Genomic DNA, 5,150 nt, shown 5'->3' with positions numbered 1-5,150 from the left:
AGCAGCTTGGTCACACAGTCGGGCTCGCGTTCGGTATCGCCCTTTTTCGGCGCATACCAGCACCACATGCCGGCGCCCGATGGCGCCGACGTCTGGCCTCGACGCGCACGCCGCTTTCGCTACAGCTTTGCACAGGCCAATCATGCGAGCGTGACGCGGGCGAACTTGCGCTTGCCGACTTTTGCACCACGACTGTTCCGGCAGCCACTTGCAGCCCCTTGTCGCTGACGCAAGGCGCCGTCCGTTGCGCACAAGCCCGCCCTGGTCGACCATGCGCATGGCTTCCGAGGTCGAGGCGCACAGGCCGGCGGCCTTCAGCAGTTGCGGCAGGCCCAGCGGAGCGCCGGACAGCGACACTTCCGGCACGTCGTCCGGAATGCCGCCCTTGGAGCGGTTTACACGAAGTCGGCCTCCCGCTCGTACATCGAGCCGCTACCGGCCGGAGTGGCACGCCGCGTGACGATTTCCTTGCCAGCGCCACTTGTTCTCTCGGCGCATCGCGCGGATTGGCGCCGGCGCCGTCGATCGTCGCCTTCAATTGCGCGATGTCGTCCAGCGAGCGGAACGACAGCAGGTTGAAATACTTCCACATCATCTCGTCCGAGATGCTCATCAGTTTGCCGAACATGCTGTTCGGCGCTTCGGTGATGCCAATATAGTTGTTCTTGGACTTGGACATCCCTTGACGACTGCCGTCCAGGCCTTTCCAGAAGCGGCATGGTCAGGATCACTGCGGCTCCTGGCCGTATTCCTCATCGCTCGCGTCCAAACTCAGCAAGTTGAATTTCTGGTCCGTTCCACCCAGCTCAAGGTCTGACTGCAAAGCGACCGAATCATAGCCCTGCATCAGCGGATAAAGGAACTCATGCACGGCGATCGGAGTCCCACTCTTGTAGCGCTTGGTAAAGTCGTCGCGCTCCATCATGCGGGCCACGGTGTAGCGCGAGGCGAGCTGGATCATGCCGCGCGCGCCCAAAGGATCGCACCATTCGGAGTTGTAGCGGATTTCCGTGCGGCTGGCGTCCAGCACCAGCGATGCCTGGCGGAAATACGTCATCGCGTTTTCCTCGACCTGCTCGCGGGTCAGCGGCGGGCGGGTGGCGTTGCGGCCCGACGGGTCGCCAATCATGGAAGTGAAGTCGCCGATCAAAAAGATCACCTGGTGACCCAGGTCTTGCAATTGACGCAATTTATTCAGTACGACAGTGTGGCCGAGATGCAAGTCCGGGGCCGTCGGATCCAGCCCCAGCTTGATGCGCAGCGGCTTGCCGGTCTGCTCCGAGCGCGCCAGTTTTTGAGCAAAATCGCTTTCGATAAACAGTTCGTCGACGCCGCGATTGGCGATCGCGAGGGACTCAAGGACCTTGTCAGTCAGTGGCAAAGCATTAATGGAAGTTGCCGGAGTGCTAGCACCAGCTGCATTTGAGGTCATAAAATTCGTGTAGGAAATTGGCTAAAACGGTTGTAGGAACCACTTCCATTTGGTACAATCACGATCCTGTTTTCGAGCGAGCGAGTTTCCTAGAGAAAACTTTTTCGGAAACGCATTACAGGCCCTTGAAAGTTCAGCCGCAAATTTTAACTGATTGCATGAACCCAATACAGAAAATCAAATGGTAAAAGCCTGCTAGCGCTGCTGCCGAAGACCCGCAAAGCCCGCGTCCTGAGCGCCGGCGCCGTCTTCCTGAGCGTGTGCGCCTTTGGCGCCGTGGGCGTTGCACCGATCGCTCCCGATCCCTCCGACCTGCCCGTCACCTCCGTTGCGCAAGACCTGGAACTGCCGAACCTGGCCGACCAGATCGCCGCGCTCCAGCAAGACGAGCAGCAATTCATCCACGAAGAACGCATCCGCCGCGGCGATTCGCTCGGCTCGCTCTTCACCCGCCTCGGCATCGAAGACGCGCAAGCGCAAAAGTTCGTTCGCTCCGACAAGCTCGCAAAGCGTCCTGCTGTCCGCTCAAGACCGGCAAGCGCCTGCAGGCCGAGACCGACGAGAACGGCCTGCTGTTTGTCGATGCGCGCCACCGTCAGCGACGGCAAGAGCGTCGAACAAGCACGATCACCGTGCAGCGCAAGGGCGAGGAATTCGTCGCCCTGGACGCGCCGGCCAAGCTGGAGCGCCGCGTCGAGATGCGTTCGCGCGAAATCACCAGCTCGCTGTACGCGGCCACCGACGCCAACGTCGACGGCGGCAGCATCCCGGATTCGATCGTTGGCCAGATCATCGAGATGTTCTCGACCAATATCGACTTCCGCTCGGACATCAAGCGCGGCGACCGTTTCAATGTCGTGTACGAAACCTTCTGGCTCGATGGCGAACTGGTCAAGACCGGCCGCATCCTGGCAGGCGAATCGTCCTACCGCGGCACCAGCCTAGCCAGTCTTTGTGGTGCAAGACCGGTCTCCAAGCAGGGTGGTTACTACTCGCTGGACGGCAAGTCGCTCAAGAAAGCCTTCCTCAAGTCGCCACTGCAATACTCGCGCGTCTCGTGTCGGGCTTCTCGATGCGCGTGCACCCGATCTCGGGCAAGTTCAAGGCGCATAAAGGCGTCGACTTCGCCGCCGCCAACCGGCACGGCACCCCCACAACCTATCCGACCCGCCGTGCCGATCCACCGTCGAACTCGCATCAAAGGCAATGGCTACGGCTATATGGACCGCCTGAAGCACTGGACGAACAACAGCACCGTCCTACGCCCACATGAGTCCGCATCCGCCCTCCAGGCAAGCGCAAGGGCGCCAAGATCACCACCAGGCCAGGTGATCGGGCCTTTACGTCGGCTCCGACACCGAGGTCTGGTCGACCTGGCCTCGCACCTGCACTAAAACGAATTCCGCGTCGTCAGGCGTGGCCAAGGACCCGAACAAGTTCAATGGTCGCTGGCCCAGCAATCGCTGAACCAGGCCTAACTGGCACGCTTTCCGCATTGGCACCGCCGATATGAACCACCGCTTCTCGCTGATGGCGCCAAGCGGCTCGTCGATGGCAGCCCGCTAAGCCGCACCGTCCTGTATAAAAACGCCCTCCTCGCATTTCGATGCCGGAGGGCGTTTTCTTTTGTATGCTTGCTGGCCTCTATAGGCACCTGAACCCATTACAAAACAATGACCGACACCGTCCTCCTACCATATCGGCCTGATGGTCCGCACCAGCCTCGACGGCGTCGACGGCGTGCTGGCCGACACTTCAGCAAGGCGCCATCCAGACCGTGGCCGCCGCCTTCACACCTTTCCCCGCCGCATTGCGCAGCGAATTGATGGCCCTGCAGGCCGCCAGCGACAACGAGCTGGAGCGCGAGGCGCTGGCCGCCAACGGCCTGGCCCTGGCCTACGCCGACTGCGTGCGCGCACTGCTGCCATCCAGCCCCGGCCCGGTGGCCGCCGTCGCCGTCCACGCCAACCACCCCAACCCCACCCAGCCCCGAACTGGTTTTAACAGACTGCCAACCAATAATCCTGCGCCTCTTGCTGCCGAGCTAGACCGGCTCGAACCGTGATTGCCTCGAGACTTCCGCAGGACCGCGACAGAGTCCCGCCGCGCCATGGCGCGCCGTCCCGGATGCCTGGCCTTCCTGAGGCCGCCTTTGCAAGCCGGGCAACGCGCGGCTTTTGTGGTGGTCATCACATCGTCGGCATCGCAATATCACGTTGTCTGCTGCATGTAGCGACGAGCCGCGTGGACCGGTTTCGATACCGTCTCCGACCGGGCAATTCTTGCTCGACCCTTGTGACATCGTCGCGCCTACCTGGGGCTCGCTAAATAAATTGACGAGGATGGCGCCTGGGGTGCGACCGGCACTGTCCACCAGCCGCTGCTTACGGCCCTGCTCCGACGAACCGAATTTTCCCGCGCCATCCTGTCCCTCCAAAAGCCACCGGACGCACCTGTCCCCATGCGTCATGGCTCGATGGCCAAGCTCTCGCCCTACGGCATATCTCTGCGCCTGCCGACGTGCAGGCAACCCTTTTCAATTGACGGCGGTGACGATCGCGCGCAGGCGATCATCGAGGAAGGCGTGACGCCGGACGCGGTGTATGTCTGCGGCGGCGGCGCCTACAACGGCGCCCTGCTGCGCGCCATTGGCGCCGGGCTGGGCGGCGTGAAAGTGGCCTCGACGGCGGAACTGGGCGTGGCGCCGAACCGGTCTCAGGACTGGCCTTCGCCTGCTTGGCTGGCGTTTCGCCAACCGCGAACCGGCAACCTGCGGCGGTCCCACACGGTGTCGCGCGTTCCCGCATCCTGGGCGCCTTGTATCCAGCCTGAAACTCAGGCGGCCAGGCCTTTTTGCAGCAACTGCGCCACCAGCTCGTTCAGGTCGACGCCCTGCTCCTTGCTCTGCGCCTGCAGCTGCTTGACCAGGTCGCCATTGAGCTTGACGGCGAACGGCACCAGCCCCAGCGCACGGTCGCGCTCGCGTTGTTCGCGGCGGTCCGCTGCCGGGGCATCCCCGGGCTTGCCGACGACGGCGCCCTTGGGGCCCATCTTGTTCATCAGCTTCTTCGCATCGAATTTCGCGAGCTCGTTCTTGTTCATTGCTTACCTTGCTATTGGATTGATAGGTTGCGGCGTCAGTCGAAACGCTTGAGCCGCTGGCCGAGGATGCCCCACTGGCACGGCGCGCCATCGACCACGCCGCACAGCGCCCAGCCGGTGCCGATTTTTTCCACCGTGACCTCGCTCTCGATTTCCCGGGCCAGCTTCTCGGCCCAGCCTTTGGCGGCGCCCTGCCCCTTGAACAATTCCTTGCCTCATAGATGACGGTGGCGTCGAACACGGGCATCGCGAATACGGTCATGGCTATCTCTGTCTCAAAAAAGCGTCATGCTACCACTGCAGGCCGGCTGCGTAGATAGCAAATACAAACGGCCCGCAGGAGCGGGCCGTCGATGATCCAGACCGCGGTCTGGATGGGCAGGCAACGATTACGCCGAGAACGACGAACCGCAGCCGCAGGTCGAGGTGGCGTTCGGGTTCTTGATCACGAACTGGGCGCCTTCGAGGTCGTCCTTATAGTCGATCTCGGCGCCGACCAGGTATTGGTAGCTCATCGAGTCGATCAACAATTGCACGCCGTTCTTTTCCATCGTCGTGTCGTCGTCGTTGACGATTTCGTCGAAGGTAAAGCCGTACTGGAAGCCCGAGCAGCCGC

The sequence above is a fragment of the Penaeus japonicus genome, unplaced genomic scaffold, assembly GCF_977035675.1.
Source record: "Penaeus japonicus unplaced genomic scaffold, GWHDUDI00000001_assembly GWHDUDI00000029, whole genome shotgun sequence".
NCBI lineage: Eukaryota > Metazoa > Arthropoda > Malacostraca > Decapoda > Penaeidae > Penaeus > Penaeus japonicus.
This window is presented reverse-complemented; position numbering follows the sequence as displayed.